Source organism: Dreissena polymorpha, chromosome 7, assembly GCF_020536995.1.
Source record: "Dreissena polymorpha isolate Duluth1 chromosome 7, UMN_Dpol_1.0, whole genome shotgun sequence".
In the NCBI taxonomy this organism is placed as follows: Eukaryota; Metazoa; Mollusca; class Bivalvia; order Myida; family Dreissenidae; genus Dreissena; species Dreissena polymorpha.
This window is the reverse complement of record NC_068361.1, coordinates 12,617,389-12,639,828: the sequence shown is the minus strand read 5'-3', so window position 1 is coordinate 12,639,828 and position 22,440 is coordinate 12,617,389. Positions and strand designations below refer to the sequence as shown.

Below are 22,440 nucleotides of genomic sequence, written 5' to 3'. Positions count from 1 at the left end.
TTAACTCGGAAAAAAGATTGTTGAGTCTAAGTAAACGCTTTGTGAGAGTAAGTGCTTTGGTGACTGAATCAAATAAAGTAACACTTTCACATGGTTAACAACATGCACAAAAGTGATACACTTAAATATTGTGCAATCGTAAAAATATAACTTCAAACACCGAGAATATTTAAAACTTAACAAAACGTGTTAGTTCTTGAAAATAGAGTGTCGTATTGAGTTGTTAACTTTTCAATATTCATATACAGTAAATGACATTGTGTTTTTAATAACTGATACATTCTTTTTGCTATCGTGTTTTGAGTTGTTTGCTTGAGTCGTTTGAGTATGTTCCGTTTGTTTCAGTTGCATCAAAAACATCAAAGTCTTCAATGTGGTTATGGTTTTGAGGTTGAGGATACATGAACCCGTATTATTTATCATCGTAAGCGTGAAGACCATCATCCATTTACATTCCCTTCAGAACATGTTATGCATTTTAAAGCGCTCGAATGCCTACATTTTATACACATACACAATATAGGCTCACTTTATATACTGCACTTGAACACTTATTAAAGCACAAAGAAAGCCTGCGGATGCAAATGGAAGGAAAGACAATCTTACATCTGTAATGATCGAAATATTTGTAGATCTATTGTATCTATAAACATCAAGCTACTACATGTAGTTTACGATATGCTATATATATACAAATTAAATCCCCAATGGGGATCTTAAAAATCTGGTTATTAGGTTTATGACTTATTAATATTAACAGAGCACGTGATTCATTTATTTTACGTGAAAAATGAAAAATGAAAAATTATCGGAAAAATAATTCATGATATCATTTCTCGCTATGCTGATTATGGACTACTTTTTAAAATGTATTTTTTTATAAAATGTGTTGTCACATGTATAATAGTTATGTAAATACTCAAACTTACTGATTATGAATAACAGTCAAAAGGGTAATGTTTCATTTTAGTAATATTTTTAATGCTGTACCACTTTTATCCACACGACTTTGGGCTCATTAGTCCTATTGAGTCGAGGTGACTAGCAGACAATGTCTTGAGGGTACTGACTATACCCACAAGGAATTGGAGCTAGTCATCTTGATACAAAAGTGATTATAAAATCAAGAGTATCTAAGTCGGGCATCGTGTTTTCAAGGTCGCTTTCCCTATTTAGTTACGTAGAAATTTCAGAATAAATAGGGAAGAAAACAATTAATATCTATCATTAATCCTGTTTAAAAAAAAACATGCATGTGAACAGGTTGGACAGTTTTACTTTTTAATAAGCAACTCATTTTAATTAATCCGTCGTGTCTGCATAACCATTTTGTGTGAGCCTATACCGTACTGTTGAGGTTCATAAATAAATTACGAAATGCATGTTTTTTACTCGGAAAAGTTGGTCGGCTCAAGCAAATGACGGTCCCGGCCGTTTAAGGACCAGTAGCAGGCTCATCAAATTAAGTTTGACATCCACGGTGCATTCATTAGAAGCTAACATACCGCTAGAATGTTGATTACTACGCGTCAATTAGAAAATAGTACGAGTATAAAACATTTTATCAGTAACTTATATACAAAAATAATTATAAAAAGCAAAATATAAAAAAGAAAATTTGTTCGCGTTCGGGTTAATAAGCTTATTTTTTGTAAGTCAGTAAACAAATTATCTATGCCCAAAGAGCCAGATAAAATATTTATTTATTATTCATCTTCTCTTTGATAGCACATACATCTTCTGTCTGTCATCTTATATAATCGCCACGAATGCATATTTGCAGGTCAATAACTGTAACATTCATACGTAAACTGTTAAATGTTATACATTACAACAAGAAACTTGACCATGCCTGCCACGAATCTTTATTTTCCAGGCGTAACCAATTACTCTTATTTCATCGAATCAACGTTGCAATCTAAAGCAAGACCTTTATATTAAACTTCATCGAAAATAAAGTCATTGAGCATGTACTGTTTTTCTATTTTAAGTTTTTTTTTATTCAATATAAAACATACAATGTATACATGTATTTGATAATAAAGCATAGTGATACCATGTAGCAGCAATAATTTTCAAACATGTTAAACAAAATGTGCTAATATATATTTTTTGACCTTGTGGTTTCCTTTTAATTAAAAAAAAGAGATTAATAGGTGTTTAAAAAAAGAAAAACAACAGAATAGTTGAGAAGAATAAGGATGAGTTGCATAGAGAGGGTAAAAAGCATACTGGACTTGTTTATAAAAGTTTAATGTGTTTCCATTTTTGTTCAAATATATGAATTGTATCATTGTTTAGGGCTATTTCCTTTTCTATTTGAATCTTCAGTTTTAAATAATTGATAAAACAGTTCATTGTCGGCGTTTCTTTTCTGTATTTCATACTGAATATAAAATATTTCATTAATATAATTATGTAATTCACAGCATTATTAACATCGTGTATTTTGAAGGTATTTACCCCTAAACTGATGTCTAAGAGAGATAGTTTAACGTTTAATTGTTGTTTCTCTAGAAAGATTATCAATTGATTCCATAGAGATTGAGTATGTTTACACTCCCAGAAAAGGTTTCTATTGTTTCAGTAATTTCACTACACATATCACATAGATGTGTGTTAGATAGGTTGCACTTAAAATATTTATTTGTAGCTATGATTCTCTGGATGTATTTATATTGAAAATTTCTCAGTGTGCTGTCAGTCGTTGATCTATATGGCATGACAAATATTTGTTTCCAATTAAATTCTTTTTCTCTAAGAAGGTTTTGCCATTTAGTTTGAGCTTAAGAGATTTCGGCAGGGTTTTTAATTTGAAGGGTGTAAAATATTTTGTTTGTTTTGGTTTGTTTTGCAATTATGTTTCCTACGAATGTTTTTTAGTACATGGTGTATTATTTGTAGTGGTAACAGCTTTAATATGCATTGGTATACTTTTGATCAATGTGTAGAACATCAGGAAATTAATTTTGGGTATTCCGAATATGTAGCATAAGTTAACAAAAGAATAGAAGTCGTTTATTCTGTAGCCGTACAATTGATCTACATATTTTATTGTTTCGTTCGAGCCAATGTTTATAGAAAAACGTTTTAAAGTTATTAGTAGTAGCGAGGACATTGGCATTGGCCATACATGCAATCAAAATCTTCCTACAGACATACGTTCAGCGCAATACCTTCATCCTAAGTCTTATTATCATATTAGTAACGGTTGCATTGAACCAACTGGCCACAAATACATTCACAGGCTATGTCTGCATGTACGCTACCAACGGACAAAATTACAACACAATGTCTCCATTCGATCTCATGTTGAGCAAACACCTTTTTAAATTATTACCACACTTTGCCAGAAATGCAAGAAGGTGCTATACAAGAATGTACACTTTTTAAGCAAATTGCCAACGCCTAACTTCAGGTATTCAGCAGAATCTTTTGTTCTTTTTTAAAATGAGATTTAAATTATATTTATTTATGTAAATTATAATGTTAATAAATTAAATAATAATAGAGAGGTATGCATGTATACCGAAACATTAAATTAATGAGAAATATTGCAATTGAGTGTAAAGTTTAACTCAATAAGAACTAAAGATTGAACAGTATCGTATGCTCCAGTTGAGACTAATGTGCAATCGAATCAAATGTACGCTCAGGCTCATACGGAAAAAAATTATATATACTTATATTTGATTCAGGGGTGGGGGTAACTAAACGTGTGCCCACAGTTGCACAGAGCCGTGTGAGTATTTTTGTTTAACAACAACGAAAGCATTATATCCCTTGCATCATTGTGATCTTAGATTTTAAATCAATGTACTATTGTAATATTAATAATCTTAAATTATACCATATGTTCCAATATATATATATATATAAATATAAATATATATATATATATATATATATATATATATATATATATATATATATATATATATATATATATATATATACATGTCGAAAAAAGATCGATACTAGCCACTACAAGGGTCTTTATAAGTTTTTATGATAAAATTTATTATCCGTCATATAGCATTTATGTTATCAAAGTCTAGGAAATAATCATTTTCACAACTCATATTTTTTTATATACATCCTTGTAATTGAGTCCAGGTGCATTCCATATTTATATTTCGAAGAATACGCTGTTCGATACTATTTATTGTGCCCGTATCATCACAAGACACTTGTTGTGATTACTTTTTACAAAAATGACACATATTTGTACATTTGATCCGCGTGCGTAATAACTATTGATTGAGCTCACAATTAAGCGTTGTTAAAATTTGCTGTCACACAACTTTCTATATTTGGTTCTCGCGATCAAAATATAGAAGTATGTGTTTCATTCCCATATATATTTCTCCTTGCCCTCCTCCTATTCAACATTCTACTTGTAAACAACAACAGAATCAGCATCGTTATCAACGTCATAATAGTTATTGTCATTATAATCACGAGCAATACCATTTTAGGGATCGTCTTACAAAGTGTACAAACAGTTCAATATAACTTTCCCTTAATATAATACAGTATTATCTCGTATCTCGGGTTTTAACAATTATTTTAGAGATGTGTGTAAATTTATAATAATGGTGACACTGTAATGTTATTATTCAGAGTTGTAGCGTTAAAGCCTATTTAAATATTAATACACACATTGTTTCTTTATATTTTGGCTGTGTGCATAAACAAGTATGCGCGCAGTTGAATTCGTTTCAAAAGTGCTACACTCAGTATTAACTAAGAGTAAACTATACATGTGATCTCTTTGTTTATTAAATAATTCCACTCCATAATGGCAAACATACTTCATAAAAAATGCTGTATTTGTCAGTTGAAGCTTTTGGGTTAACATCAAGAATACAAAGTAGCACATATAAAGTGAATGCTATGGTATGCACACGGAGAACAACAACAACACAAAAACATGCATAAATTCAGTATTAAGCTATAAACATAATTTTAACTAGTTGAAACAGGCTATCGTGGCAAGCTATTAACCCTCTAATTGATTGAAAACTTACGAAGCAATGCCCAATCCAGTGTAAGTATACAATTTGCCCATATGCGCATTTCAGTGAACATTCTGTAGACAGCTCATAAAAGGATTAAGCGTTTGTGACATAAGTATTTTCACCAAATCTCTTTCCACTGTCATTTCGATTTCCACTGTCACTGTCATTTTACCCAGACAAAACATCATTTATCCACTTCAAACCACTTCAATGTCTTGCAAAAAACATAAACCGTTCAAACAGGAATTACAACTAATGAAACAATATGAGAAGAAAACACCCTACCATGTATGTACAAAAACATTTACATAAAAATCATTTTCTGCAAGAAACACAAAAAGGACATAAATATTTAATATTAAATATAGTGTACCCACATTTAAAGTCATTATAGTGAAATATAAGTCGTAAATACATTTCACGTTTATGTAACCCAGCCAGACAACGGGGGTTAAATCCGGGACATCCTATGGCTAAGCCTATGACTTATTAACCCATTTTTGCCTCGCGTCTAGAAAAAAAACATTGGCAAACAGCGTAGAACCAGATGAGACGCCGCATGATGCGGCGTCTCATCAGAGTCTGCGCTGTTTGCTTAAAGGAATTTCTGTAAGAATTATTATAAACATAGAAATAAATAAACTAGGCATCCCTAATTTTGTAAATATATTGATCCAATTTAGAATGATCAATGGATTTAAAAGCTCTCGAGACCGTGTCCTGTGTAAACCCAGTTATGGTTGCATTTTGGGGAGTGCATCGAAAGAACAATCCTACAATTGCGATCAAACCCTCGATCATCCGGTCGCTAGACGTATACGACCCACGATCCGCGGGTTGCTAGACGTATACGACTCTCGATCCTCGGGTTGCTAGACGTATACGATTTTCACTGCGCCATGATAGAACAAGTATATGCAGCTCATTTGGACTAATTCTTAAAATCATGAGACCAGTCTTTACAATATTGGTTTACAAATAATAACCAATTTATAGTGTATGTGGTAAGCAACTAACAGCACTCTAACAAAGTATTAATCAATATTGGATGCAGCCTTTTTTATAGCAATTTTGACTAATTATCATAGCATAGTATGTTCAAACAAAGTCCTCACTACAGCTTGTTCAATATCACATACATAAACTAGAGTGACGGCATTACGATAGTCATGCAAATGGTTTGCTTAGGAGCGTACTATTTGTTGTTTGTGTATCATTAGGTCCAACAGGACCACAAGTCTGTTTCCATATCTCAATCAACTTCGAAGGCGTAACTTGATGAACTGTTAAGACGATATCCTTTTTATAATCACATAAATTCCTGGGCCCTGCCATGAAACCTGATGTTTGTTTTAACGAAAATCCGAGTCGCCGCGCGCACAAAGCAACGTAGACGTCTTCCAGATGGAAGAACGGCACTTGCGGAGAAACATGGTAAATATCCGACACAACTTTCATGCTGGTCATGTATCCAGTCCCTGAACAAAACCCTTTGAAAAACTGTTCCGGATAAGAACTGTAGGAGTCGTACCATTTAGAACGTTTATCTCTGATTGGTGATGCTGTTTGGTGACAGAAGCCGGTCAGCCCTGTTTGTAAATAGCTTGCCATATCGTTTCCCGACAACAACTTTATTATCGAAGGTACATTGACCCACACGTCATCATCTGTTTTCATAACAAACTGTACATTAGAACATTTTGTGGAGGCCCATTTAAATCCCATGATGGTTTTATATGTTAGATTTGTGTAGCTGTCTATAAAGGTCTCCTGAACGATATCGGGATAAATTTCATCTTCCATCATCACAGATTCTTGTAAACTGCCATCCGCTGTCTTTCCTAAAAGGAAAACATGCCTTGCATTGGCTGTATTGTTCTTAGTGTATGACAACCACGTGCGCCGTATCGTCTGTCGATTTAAGACATTATTGTGCTTAGTGGTAACGAATATCAGAAGATGAATGTATTCGTGCATGTCCAATGTGTCGCAGATATGGTCGTTTTGAATAACATATTCAAAATCATGTTTAAAACAATTATTGCATTCACTCTGGCGCACAGTGGTATTACTGCATTCACTTTGGCGCACAGTGGTATTACTGCATTCACTCTGGCGCACAGTGGTATAACTGCATTCACTCTGGCGCACAGTGGTATTACTGCATTCACTCTGGCGCACAGTGGTATTACTGCATTCACTCTGGCGCACAGTGGTATTACTGCATTCACTCTGGCGCACAGTGGTATTACGTGTCATCACGTCTTTTTCAAGATGTTCGTTTTTCGTGCGTGATACAAATGCTAATATCCCATTAGTGCTAGTTTCAGTACGTGTTAAATTCAGATCAACAAATGTATCTTTTTTGTAAGTGGTAACATTCAGTGGCAGATCGTGCGGCTTGCTGGAAGCTATGGTTGCTTTAAGTGTAACCGCTTCAAGGTCTAAACAAACATTTTGCTTCTTTTCGAATCTAACGGCACTGTTCGCGATAGTTTATAATTTGAATTGTCCGTTTGTTTTAAATACGGTTGAGTTTGTAAAGTTGACATGAAACACATGACTTGAAACATGTGTCGTGTCTGCCTTTATTGTTACAGAGAGGACTTTATGAGTATAAAATAAAATAGATGATTCAAATAACAAGAAAAGGAAACATACGGCAGTGAGGGTTAATAAACTGAACAATAAACCTCGGGCGTTCAATCGACATTTACAAGCCCTGAACGTTGTGGTCGTTCCTTGCATATTGACACATAGATGACAGATGTTCATATGTGAAAACGTGAACAATTAATGTCACGAAACATTTGCCATGTGTGTTCTTAACAGTTTCCTTTTTCGTTCATTTTCCATCGATGTTTCCAACCGGGCACCGTAGCAAATAATGGGATCTGAAAAACAGAAAATAAGCTAAGTTTTTACTATAATAACGTTATCACAATAACTTTTGAAAAACAAGCGAATCTGAACATTTTACTAAATGCTTGGTGTCGATTCGTGCAAACATTGCGAATATCTGGCAACGATTGTGTTTTGTGTTACAGTGCTGAAAATATTGGTGATAACATTTAATTCAAGATAACTGTGCATACATAGTTTAAGTTTAAATCGATCTTGCGCTCCGAAAACCTTCATGAAAATTAACAAAAACTTAACGTTTAAACGTCACGATATCTAGTAAACATTTACTCTACACGAGAGAAAAAGTTGCAACATGTTAAAGGAGGTTTGTTTTATATTCAACAACTTAGAAAAAAATGGTTATTATAATTTTAGATTTAGTTCTATCAATATGTCGAATAATATAAGTTCGATGCGTCGACTGCGATTGCTTTTACATGTACATGAACCCGCACAGAGTTAACTTCCCTGTTCTGAATAGACATCGAGACAAAAGAGACCCTTACGGAAAGCTAGGCTTGCCTTTTTCCCTTTATATCCGCTCTTATTACCAGCAATGTTTGTTGTGCACATTAAACCTAGCTTTCAACCTGATCGTTCAACTGTAATCATATCGTTACAATTAACAAATTTTAACCAATTGTAAAGGTATATCGGATCATATAAAAAGTTTCTTCGGAAATATCGAATATTTAAATACTACCAATACAAAGTGGGTTTCAGACAAGGGGATCCGCTCAGTTGCTACATGTTCATACTTTGCACTGACAAATGATATCAATCCAGTTGAGGTCAAGTCCTGGGATTAAAGGGGCCCTTTCACGTTTGGGTTAATTGACAAAATTGAAATAAGTTGTTTCAGATTCGCAAATTTTCGTTTTAGATATGATATTTGTGAGGAAACAATAATACTGAACAATTACCATGCTCTAAAATAGCAATTATATGCATCTTTTGACGATTTAAAAACCCGAAATTTATAAAGCGTTGCAACGCGAAACGCATGAATAATTAGGAGCGTTCTGTTGGTGTCGTTATATTTTGTGAAACTACGTATAAAATACATCGGTTATTGTATCGGGAAGGATAGCCGCGTGGTCTTAGTGGTAGATTTTTTACTCCAGGACTCCAGGGGTCAGTGGTTCGAGCCCTGCTGAGGGTAACATTTTTTTTAAATTTATTCTTGATTTGTTACTGGAGCTTTTATGCTCCAATGTTTACATTTATCAATATTAGGCATTTAATGACAAACTTCAAAACATGCCAAAACTGTGAAAAGGCCCCTTTAAGGTAATACCAATCAATGACATATACTATGCATTATTTCCATTTGACAACGACACTTCCATACTCTTGTATTGATATCAGCATCTCTAAATGAAACCTAAGATGTTTTGTCAAACTTCAAAAGCTACTCTGGATTACAAATTAATTTCGACAAAACAAAAGTAGTATGGAAAGGTTTAAAGAAAAATAAATTTAGCTCCGAAATCATTAACATTTGATAGAAATTAAATTGGAACCATGAAACATATGGCATGCTTGGCTTACCATTTCACATTGATCTTTAAACAAGTACTGGAACTAAACTATGTTGACACAGTTGTCAAAATAAAAACCTTATTAACCCTTTCCCGCTCTGAGGAAAAGTGAAAATTGATATGAGCAAACAGCATAAAACCAGAACAACCTGCGAGTAACTCGCAGGCTGTCCAGGTATTATGCTGTTTGCTGCTCATCAGTATCTAAGGGTTAGAAATGAAGCCTTTCAAACTTGATTCTAGTAAGAACGGTCTTCATTTAAATAAAACTTTCTAAGTGACTACTTATATGTGAAAATGCGTATCTAAGTTGAAAAGGGTTAAAACACTCGTATAAAAGGATTTTAACACTAATAAAAGAGTTAAAGTCTTATTAGTTAGGGTATTGAATTTAAACACCATTAAGCTTTAACTTATCATTCTTAATTCATAATTGTTTATTTTAATTGTTAACCATACTATATTTTCAGTATAAGGTGTATTTATGGGAAAAAGATGGGTTTGCTAATTGTTGGGTAGCACGACACTTAAAATTTGCTTCACAACTGTAATTATTGATCTTGTTACTTCTGTATAATTCATGAAATGTTTGTTCAAATTGTACATCATATCATCAACAGAAATAAAGGTTCCATTTCATTTTTCCTATCAATATATTTGGATTATAAAAAAGTGGATAATTAAAAAAAGTATTCGTGTTTAGTTCCTATTTTCACAATAAAGTGACACGCTTGTTAAACATGCACGAAAACACCCAAAAAGTGTTTGGAATTATATAAACTATATTTGAAACAAAATCATAAATGCACTTAAAGAGTTGGAAAGTATCAAACTACAGTTGTGTGAAATCTATCGAATTTTTCCACAAGGATTTATTTATTGTAAACAGGTAAGTTTCCGTGTTAGAATAAATGCATTAAAATTGGCCATGTTTAATCCCCTTTAGCATTTTCTTTTAATACATGTGATGATGATGGATAATGATGGGTGATGACGGAGGATGATGGATGATGATGGATGATGGAGGATGATGGATGATGATGGAGGATGATGGAGGATGATGGAGGAAGATGGATGCTGATGGATGATTATGGATGATGATGGATGATGGAGGATGATGGAGGATGATGGAGTATGATGGAGGATGATGGATGATGATGGATGATGATGGATTATGGATGATGATGGATGAAGGATGTTGAATGATGATGGATGGATGATGGATGGATGAATGATGGATGGATGGTGGATGTGTGAGGATGGATGGATGAATGATGGATGGATGGATGATGGATGGATGGATGATGGACGGGTGATGATGAATGATAAGGATGATGAGGACGATGATGAAGAGGATGATGATGATGATGATGATGATGCTGACGTTGATGATGATAATGAGGACGATGCTGATGACAATGATGATGCTGATGATGATGACGATGATAACGATGACGATGATAAGGATGACGATGAGGATGATGCTGAAGACGATGAGGATGATGACGATGAGGATATATTGGGCGTAGAACAAATGATTACGTAAACTTATTTCAGATTTCATTATTACTTTCGTATCAATTAAAACGTACAATATACATAATAGTGCGACAATTGTAGGATAAAGAAGGAAGTACAAAACACAGACTTAATACCAAGTAAATGTGTCGTTGACGACACTGGGATTCCTTCGCCTCTATGCTATACAGTACTATCATATAATAGTATTGTAAAGTATCGAATGAATTCCCTGTGGTTTAAAGCAGCAGAGTTTAGTTCTCGGCTAAATTTTCACTTACTTAAGCGAAAATTTTAATATAAATATAAACTATATTTAATTGAAGAAAAGACCAGAAAACAACTTACTTAATTTGTCTAGGTGCACGTAACGTCAAGAAGAAATAATGAAGTGCAAAACCTTACCGTGTTTTGAAGCGTCTACATTAGCTGAATTCTACGTGTACACTGTGATGGACTGTCAACGTCGCAGTTTTTACGCACGAGAAAATCGGGAATGTGCAAAATATACGGACAATAGTCGATGTTGGACCATTGACTGAAAAGTCGGGACTATGCACGAAGAACGCATGAAACACGAGTAAACGTCCATCAAGCATGGTATTGTTATATATGTTAGCAAGGTGCAGAATGTGTGTAAGGGCACCAAATGTGTGTAGATTTCTAAATTGACATAGAGACATTTGTTCATGTCAGTGTAAGATCTTTTGTTATTTCACGAGTGATCATAGAAAATATCATTTTTCTATAATCACGAGGGAAATAAAAACGATCTTGCACTGACAGGAACAAATTTTCTGTTTCTTTTATGCCTTTTTTCAAGAAAATAATTAACAGCTGTTTCCCTTTCGCTGAAAAGTTACCCTTTCTCGAAGTTTCTACCGTGGCGTGCCACAATACATTTCCAAACACAAAATGACGTCATTATACCAGCGAAATTATCCTGTTAAACTCTTTTACAATGTAAATTAACGGTGAAAAAGCATAAAATAAAATAAAAATGTTGGATTTGGTAGAATGTCGATTTTAATTCACACGTGCTCATAGAATATATATATATATATATATATATATATATATATATATATATATATATATATATATATATATATATATATATATATATATATATATATATATATATATATATACATGATAATCTAAAAATAGAAAAGGAGTTCCGAAAATGTGTTCTTTTCACCGGTGAAAATAACAATTTGTTCTTTTCATTGCTGTTATTTCAATGCAGAAATGTCATATTTTATCATTAGGTATAAAATAAATTTGTATCTTCAATATAATGGTCAATGATATGTTCAATGCACGCTTGAAATAAATCTTCTGTGAGGACTGAATTGAAGATCCATTCAATATATTTTAAGAAATCAGAAATTGCAGATATTTATTGACTGTATACATGATAAAGTGAACTTAAGGACGTATGCTGCAGTTTTAATGAAAATTTTGTTATACCTAGAATTTATAAAAAGAATATTTAGCTCGAACCATCATAAAATACTACATGTAATGAATTGCACGTCTATATTTAGTCACCCTGTCTGTTGAAACTCGAGTGCTTTTCATTCGTGGAACTTGACAGACGAAAGCAACAATTTCGCACAATTATAAAAACGCGTTTTTAGATGCGTACAAAGGGACTTTAATCACAAAATAATCCCCGCACGTCCTCCGCGCTGCTACCCCCGCTGGTACCGACCCTCTTCTGGCGATGTAGCGAAACCACTAACCACCTACGGACAATTACCATTCCGCTTGGCGATCCTTCCAAGTACTGAAAGTCAGCAAAGTCATCGGGAGAGGACGTCCACGTCGAGGGATGACGGTACTTGCTTGATTAACAGAGCCGCCAGCATAAGTTCATCTATCCGACCCTCCTAACACGATGTAGTGAAACCACTATCCACCTACGAACAATTACAACTCAGCTTGGCGATTTTTCGGAGTCTTCAAGAAAATCTTTACATTCTTTGTTTCTATTCATTCGATAACATCAATTTGTAGTATATACTCTATGCACTATGCACCATATGTATATTTGTATGAATGCATATACGAAAGAAAATGCAATCAAATATTATTAAAGTAAGAAAACCTTCTGCGGGTGACTCTCGCCACAGTCGCGACGTGCACGTTCCAGCTAGTGCGGGTGACTCTCGCCACAGTCGCGACGTGCACGTTCCAGCTAGTGCGGGTGACTCTCGCCACAGTCGCGACGTGCACGTTCCAGCTAGTGCGGGTGACTCTCGCCACAGTCGCGACGTGCACGTTCCAGCTAGTGCGGGTGACTCTCGCCACAGTCGCGACGTGCACGTTCCAGCTAGTGCGGGTGACTCTCGCCACAGTCGCGACGTGCACGTTCAAGCTAGGGAATACTATTACATCGGTGTTGCGTTCTGAGAAAACTGGTCATAATGCATGTGCGCAAAGTGTCGTTACAGATAAGCCTGTGTAGTCCGCACAGGCTATTTAGGGACGACACTTTCCGCCTAAACAAGATTTTCGGTAAGAAAGGGACTTCCTTTAAACGAAAAATACCTTAAAAGCGGAAAGTGTCGTCCCTGATTAGCCTGTGCGGACTACACAGGCTTATCTGGAACGACACTTTGCGCACATGCATTATGCCCAGTTTTCTCAGAACGCGACACATTTATAGAGTAACCTTGATTTTTTTGACAATTGGTCTCTTCTTTTACATTTCAACTTAAATCGCCAGCGGACAGATTAAATCGCCAATAGCGATTTTTCCGATCGATAACGCTTAAATATAATATACTGACTTTTAAACAAAGTAAGAACAATACGTTTGAAATAATTAAATTAGATAAAAACCATAAATTATTATTTTTGTTTTTGTCACTTGTTAGTCGCATATTCACAGCATGAAATGTGTTTTATTAGTTGCACGTTTATTCAAACCACACGTAAATGGTCGTTAATTAAAAATTATGGGAGATCACGCCATTTGCGTCCTCGCGTTGCTTATTATGATGGTGTTTTTTTTACCATCGAAACATATGGTATTCTAATATTTGATTCACATTCAATTTTCTCTCGACACATTTTCTGTCGTCACAGTTTCATTCAATACAATAATATCTCAGCGATTTCTAAAATTGTGCCAAATTATTCAATAATAAATAAAAAGCGACAACAACAAACATAAATAATAATAATATATAATAATAATAATAATAATAATAATAATAATAATAATAATAATAATGCACCTTCGAACATACACTGTCTTAAACCTATTAACATGAATATTTTATAATTGATAAGATTTATAGGTCAAAGCATTTGCATTAAACACGGTACATTGAAATGTATCATTGGTTGTATTTATGAATTCAAGTTAATCGATCCTTTCGACGATTTCAAACGTTTACAAAGCCTATCTAGATATAAACATGACTATTTTACCCGGATTACTGAAATTGTCATTACCGAAAATAAACTAAGACTGACTCCGCGTTAGAACATTCTGTGGTGTCAATATTTGCTGTTGTAATATTGTGCAAATTCTTTAGACCGTGACATCGCCACGGATTGAAAACACCAGCTTTACCATGGTGGGGTACAGCGGCTGTTCGGTTGGCGGAGTGATTTGTTCACGCGCTTCTCACATCGGCGACTGAAGTCTAATCCCCGTACACGAAAGCGTCTAATATTGGTTGGTGGTCACCATACCGTACAGGTGTTGGTCCTCTGGGTATTTCGGCTGACCCTCCCCCCCCCTCACAACCAAAGACTATACACAAATGTGAAAATATTCAAATAAAAACTAAATGGCTGAAAATTCTAGCTACAATGCATGTAAGTAAATTAAGTTAATTGAGTCAAGTAAGTAAGTGAGGTGAAGATTCTTTACAGAATAAAGTGGGTTGCTTCTTCTTTAGATCTGTTAATAACAAATTTAACCGGCGGTCCTTGCTGTTATATATATAAGATTTATTAATAATACGATCTTCGTAACAGTTATATAAATATTTTCTTAATTGTCAAAAGGGGGTCGCATCTGTAAATTCATAAAAGGTAATGCAGGAACTAACAAATTGAATGCCAACACATTAAATTAAAATAAATATTAATGTGCGGTAGACATACTGTTTCAATATATATCTAAATGCTAAAGTGACATTTAAACACCAATACATTTACCTGTTCTCAACCTGTTTCATATGATATATTCTTATTATTGTTGCCGGCCGAAAATGATTGACAAATTTTCGGAATCTCAGAAAAGCGTAGAAGTACAATACGGTGACATCCTTTTTCCAAGACGATGGTGAAAAAATATCAACAGCAAGACGTGCGGCGACAAACCAACAACAAACCATTTAATGCGAGATTGTATTATATCCATGTTTCGTCACGGTGTTTCCGCATTTTCAACCAGTTCGTTTACGCGTTTTAATAGTCTTACAGTAGTCGTAGTAGTCGTTTTCGCGTGTTCATTATTGTGTTTCCAAGTTGTTCGTCACCGGTCGTGTTGCCGCGAGTTTTACATTTCTGTGTTTGTATTTCCAAGTTCGCCTCGGGTACTACTTAAATGTACCACGGGTACTCTTAAGTATACTTAAATGTACCCCGGTAACGAACAATTATACTAACACGTAACCGGCCAATTTAGACTTTAGACTGTACCTGAGTTTTATTCCCGCACAAAACCCGATGTCGTAAAACGTGCAACGAAATGCAAAACACAATTTTATTTCAACAAAATCTACCTAAACATGCTTTTTGAGTAGGAACAACGACCAATTTAGCGTTAGAATGCCCGGTTACGTTCTATTACATTTTCCGTACCCGGGGTACATTAAAGTATACTTAAGAGTACACAGAGTACATTTAAGAAGTACCCGAGACGCCAAATACCAATCTAGCCTTACTAGACTCACACAAGTAGGAGCGTATTTTAAATAACAGCTGCAATTTCCAGCTATATCGTTGTTACTGAAAGTTTGTTCAATTTGTATGTGGACTTGTGTTGTGGAGAGAAGATGGCGTACCTGGAGGAAACCCCACCTGTCCGGTATGGTGACCACCAACCAAACTCACAGGTTTTACATTTCTATCAAGCACACGTGAGTATATACTGATAGCGGGATTGAAGCCTCGGTCTACAAACACGTGGGAAAAACAACTTTGAGGAAACAGATTCTGATGAGCATCTTACCAACCAAAGATCTATTAATGATCGCCGACCAAACTAAAATAAAAGCCAACGTTGAACGTAGAATCGGTCGAATAATGAAAATTTTGTGGAATTAAATGCTCAATTTCGAAACACTCGATATCATTTCATGCTTCTCAAAAACGAATACGTTCACAAGCTTACACAAAGTTTACATTAATTTTAAAATGCGCTTACGATCGTTAATATACTAACGTACATAAATTACAGACAAAATAATTTTCACTGAATTAAAAATTGTTTTTTTCTGAAGAACTAAAGAACGTGTGCTTTTTTGTATTCATTATGTTCGGTGGTTAGGGACTTTAAATTGAGAGTTACATTATGAAATTGTGCTTATTTACCTTAAACATAATTAAAAACGCGCGTGTAAGTGGTAAACCTTAGTCTTGACTTATTTACAAGCTAATGTATAATGTTGATTGACATCCTAAACCGTGATAGAGCCAATGTTTTCTAGGCGTGCTTTCGCTTTCTGTTGAAATATTGTGCAAGCGTTAAAGTACGAGGAGCGCGTATGAATACATTGTCGGCAAATATGTACGAATAGTATAAAACACATAAACAAATAATGTATTTGAATGAGATGTAAATGAAGATTGATATCAATACAAATTAATATAATGGTATCCTTATCTTTATTTCAGAAACATAATTAAATCTAGGACTACATTTTGGCCCATGATTATTGACCGGTGTTGTGAGGTGTAATGTTTACATGAGTGTTGTAAAATGGCAAACACAGACTTTCTCCATATAAATAAGCAAGACATTGAGCAAAGTAAACGAATACACATGACATAACACACGAAACTAAACTTTTTTGATACCTGAAAATCCCAGGCCACGTATTTGGTGCATGATAATTATTTATCGAGCCAAATTAACCAAAGGGCCAACGTGCAATCGGACAGTCGTGTGCAATTGGGGTGTTGTAAATAAGTATCGAATTCGGAACAGGGCACTAACTTTGCAGCGTTTACGCATTTTTCATCTGATATTTTGATTGTGACTTAATCTTGCGAGGCCGGGGAAGAGGACGTGGTCGTGGTAGAAGAGGTAAGTTCAGCACTGATTTAAAATGATCGAGCCTCGCTCTGGTGAAAATGGGCGTTAAGTGTTGATCCAGATTTAGTCTGTGCAGTCTGCTACTTTGGGGCAACACTTTTTTCGCATACATTTTGCCCCACTTTCCCAGATCAAGTCTCATTTTTTTTTAATTACCGTAGGGACCCATACACATTTACAGGTCCCCTCTTACTTGTACAAAGTAAAATGTTACCAATCAGTGCTCCAGCTAGGATTTGAAGGTTTCCGGTCTTTTCTCCCCCTGGACATTTCTCCCCTGGTCTTTTCTCCTCCCAAACCCTAGACTTTTCTCCTCCCAACATTTTTTTTATTATCTCTATATTAAGGTAGGAGAAAATGAAGTATGTGATTGAAGAACCGTTAATGAAGGAGCAATTTAGTTATACCAATAAATATTGGTGTTGTAATTGCGTTATCAGTGAGTAGTGTCATTTGTAATTCAATTTTGTTGTAAGTCTATTAGACTATGAAAGAAATAGTAATATAGCGACATATTATTTTAAGTTTCTGTTTTAGTTTATAAGTTAATCTATTTAAATAAAAATTTATTGTTAATCATTCTTCAATATTTATGAAATGATCAAAAGATGTTGTTTTTCACACTTCTATATTTTGTTTATAAGTACTTGAGACTGATTGAAATGTTTGATGTCCAGTGATTAAATACACAATTTGATTAAATTATCACATTTATGATTTATATGGAACATTGTTGGGTAATAATTAAATAATATTCTTCATTTAAAATATTATTTCATACAAAAAATATTATTTCATACAAAAAATGTCTTGGCACAGTTATAACTTCTGAAATGATATTATTGTAACAATTTTAACACATTCATATTTTTTTATTAAAATTAATTAATATTTATTACAAAAAAATATATATAAATTTTCATTAATTTTTTGACAAAACTAAAAATTGTTTTTGCTGTATACCATAATATTATGAGTAAAAATTGATTTGAAATAAAATAAAATTAATTTGTAATTATGTTGTGTTTCTGTTTAAAATATATTTAAACGTTCATTAAATGTTTTACAAAACAAAAAATTGTTCTTGATATATACCATGATGTTATGAATAAAAATTGATGATTTAAAATAAAATAATTAGTAACTGTGTTGTGTTTCTGTTTCTGTTTAATGATCAGTTAAAAATGAGCCAAGATGTTGATTAGCACATTCTTTCAAATAAACGAGGATGGCTTATTCCAAAGGATGACACATTCCACCCATGTAATTTAGCAAGATTTTTTTCACAAGAATGTCTTAGGGATTCACACCTGACCATTTCCACATCCTGTCCATATCCTGCCCAGTCGCAGTGTCATGAAAAGAGTTAGTTTTGATTTGACTTTCATTGCTTCATGATCATTTTGAAATTTATATTTTACAATTTGGAAATTGTTAAATTGTTTTTAATTCAAAATTAATAATCAAAATTCAAAATTTGGGTTGCTTCACATTTAAATCACACAATTATTTTAGCAATTTATTTCAATTAGCTATCATTTATTGTGTGATCTAAATCTTAACCAGTTTAACTTTAAAAAACATAAAATGATAATTCACTTGAATAATTTAGTAATTTTTTACATTTTGTACATTAATACTTTGGCATTAGTAAATAGAAAGTAGCTTAGAATATGTTTAAAATAAATGTTCATACTTAATTCAAATTAATGTAAGGATTTATTTTGAAATAAAATTCTTAGTAACTTTATTGTTAATAATTTTATAGTATTGGCTAATAAGTCTAAATGTTCAAAAATAATAATATACCTAAGTCCTCAAGTGGATTTTTTTCAGAACTGCAAATAAGACTGAGGTTTTTTTTACATTTGAGTCCGGTTATGTATATATAGTATTAATTTTATCTCAATATTATAAAAAAGCTACAACATAAAAATACTAAAATTCAATTTCAAAGAAATGCAAAGACTGTTTAAATAAATTTAACATTATAATGTTGAAATGACATAAACTCACTCAATCTATTTCATTGACAAATCGTGAAAATGAAGCAATGATAAACTTCCTTTCTCTTTTGATGAGCTTGATTGATCACTGATTGAATTAACATTGATATATAGATCAATAGAGGCGTTAAAAGTAGCAGATTAATCCATCCAGTATGAAATATACTGGAAGGAGAAAAGACTAGGGTATTAGGAGGAGAAAAGACTAGGGGGAGAAATGTCTAAGGGGGAGAAAAGACCGTACACCGGATTTGAAAAGGGCAGCTGGGGCTTTTTGGTCAAAAGGGCACTTTGGATGTGCAGTATTTTTTCAAAAGGGCACTTTCAACGCGCACTATTTTGTCAAAAGGGCACTTTCATGTGCGCGGGCGTCTCTTAAAGCTTCCTGTTGCATGTTGAGGAATAAATTAATTACAATGTAAGAAATTTTTTATTTATTATCATATGGAAAAAAAATTTTTTTTTAAGGGCGGGGAGCCAAGAAAGGGAGGGGCGAGGCTCCGAAGGGCAGGGCAGGGCGCCCTTCAATTAAGGCTTAGCTGAAGCACTGCCAATACTTAATATAATCTTATTTAAATTATTAAGAAAGAGAATGACCCTTTTAGTAGTTCTTGAGTAGCTCTTAGCTTTTATGACAATGAAGCCTTTTCACGTTTTGGTAAATTTACAAAATTGAAAAAATTGTGTCAGATTTGCAAATGTTTGTTGTAATTATGATATTTGTGATGAAACACTAATACTGAACTTTTACCATTCTCTAAAATATCCATTATATGCCTCTTAAAATTTGACGATTTAAAAACCAGAAAATTATAAAGCGTTGCTACGTGAAACGATTGAATAATTAGGAGAGTTCTGTTGTTGTCGTTATATTTTGTGATACTAAGAGGATTGTTTATATAAAGTATAAAATTCATCACTCATTGCATGAGCACAGATGGCTGAGTGGTCTAAGCGATAGACTTTTAATCCAGGGGACAGTGGTTCGAGCCCAGTTGTGGGTTTACTTTTTTTCTTTCTTTAATTTTATTCTTTTTTTGGCTGGAGCTTTTTAGATCCAATGTTTACATTTATCAATATAAAGCTTTTAATGCCAAAATCTGTAAAAAGGCCCCTTCAATAGCTGGGAGTTAGATAATAAATCTCATGTGATACCCCACACTGTCTACATTCTTATTAGTGATATATATGGTGAGAATTTAGTTACATTTGTATAGGAGTCTAAAAACTCGCTGGAGTGAAATTTGCCAATATAAAAAGAAATTCAGTATTCAACAACAGAGGTCCTTAATTGCTTTGTAAGCCTAAAGCAATTGGTAACCTTGTCCGACTTGACGCATTTGGTTGTGTTCTTCTAAAATTTAATTCTTTATATGTAGCAAAGAACTATGATACAAATCTTTACTAAAATACTGACCAACACTTAACAAGTCAATCAATTTCAATTTCTTATTGGAATGTTTGAATAGTTTTTGTAACATTAAATACTGTTCCTTAGTAAAAACTAGCAGCCTCAGTAGGCTGAGTTGTTAGAACACCATGCTAAATTTTTAGTGGTCCTGGAGCGGTATTAATCAATAATAAAATTAAACTCAAACTCAGACTTTGACTCAGACTCAGACTTGCAAAAGTCAGACTCAGGATTCTTATTCACGAACGCATTTAGAAATAGACTTCAATAAGTTTTTTTTATGACGTTTGTTGTTTGTTTTGCCTTATGTCAGAAATGTGCAATAATAGTGTTGTGTCTCAACTTGATATTCCAAAATGTAATGTCATCGTTTTACTATTGATTGAAAATGTAATAATAGGTGCCTTAGGAGAATAAAATGTTATTACTGTTGTTTTAATTAATTTACGAATGAAGTTCAATAAAACAATGAACTTGTCATCAACAAATGCATACAACTTTTTTGTATTGAAACTGACAATTAAAACATCCACCGACAGACAGACAGATGCATGTATACCAGAATTCAGTAGCAGCCCTATATCTTCTTAAAGAATGTATAATATAAAGCAGTTAAATTATTTATAATGCTCTGTTTCTAAATTAATAAGATTAAGTAACATTGGAAATAAATGTTTAATTTCCATTCCATTAATGTAAAAATAACAAATAAAAATATCAGTATAATGTATATTGACAATGTTTAAAGAAAAACACTACTAAGAAAAAGTTGTCTTGAACACCGACTAGTAGGTATGTAAAACTAATTTTTGAGAACCGATGCGCTACATATGATTTGTGTCACGCATATGTATAATATGTAAAGCTTATTGCTACATGTATAAATAGATTGTATTACATTGTAGTATTGAAAACAAAATTTATGCTAAGGTAACATCATATACACATTTTAAAATAGGATTTAATAATTAGAAAACCTAACGTAAGTCTAAAAATTGCAGACTTAGCATTTGAGACTTACCTTACTGAGTCTCACTCTGAGACTTGCCATTTTATGTTTTGTGAATTAACCCTTTCAGTGCGGAAACCGAATTTTGAAGGCCTTCTCAAACAGTTTGGATCCAGATGAGACGCCACAGAACGTGGCGTCTCATCAGGATCCAAACTGTTTGCTATTCTGATAGTATTCTTTGAAAAAAAATCAAAGAAAATGCTAATTTTACAAATTCAGCAGACGACATTTTAGCAGAAGACAAATTTCCCAGCATTCAAAGGGTTAAGTTTTGTAAGCCTGAGACTTGGTCAGAAACTTGAGCCGAGTCTAAAATGTCAGACTTACATACATTGGTGAATAAGGCTCCTGGGGGGCTTAAGTGGGGGGCTTGAATTCATGACAGGGACCCATATTTGATTGTATAGGTCCCTGTCATGAATTCAAGTCCCCCACTTGGCACACTTCTTTGATTGGCTGTACCGACTATTCAGGGATTTCAATTGAATTAGAAAACCAGAAGTCCAATGACCCCATGCTTGAACTCTTCAGGAGTTATTTTGTTCCTGCATATTTATTTAATACATTGTAGTCTAACTACCAGTCTTCACATGTTTTAAATAAACTTGAGCGAAATACAATGCAAAAAAAGAAATTGGTTGTCATGTTATATCATATATTTTGGTGTTAACTTCTTGGTCAAACTAGTGCAAGGCACATCATTTGCAGGGGTCAAAAGTGAGAAAGTTTCAAAATGTTTGC

The 22,440-nt window shown here is 33.7% G+C and overlaps 1 protein-coding gene across 11 annotated transcripts in view; it reads left to right on the top strand.

Annotated features, from left to right (window-relative positions):
• The window catches only part of LOC127837159 (uncharacterized), a 915,490-nt gene that overhangs the window by 816,936 nt on the left and 76,114 nt on the right, over positions 1 to 22,440 (top strand). The gene's annotated exons all lie outside the window — the stretch shown is intronic.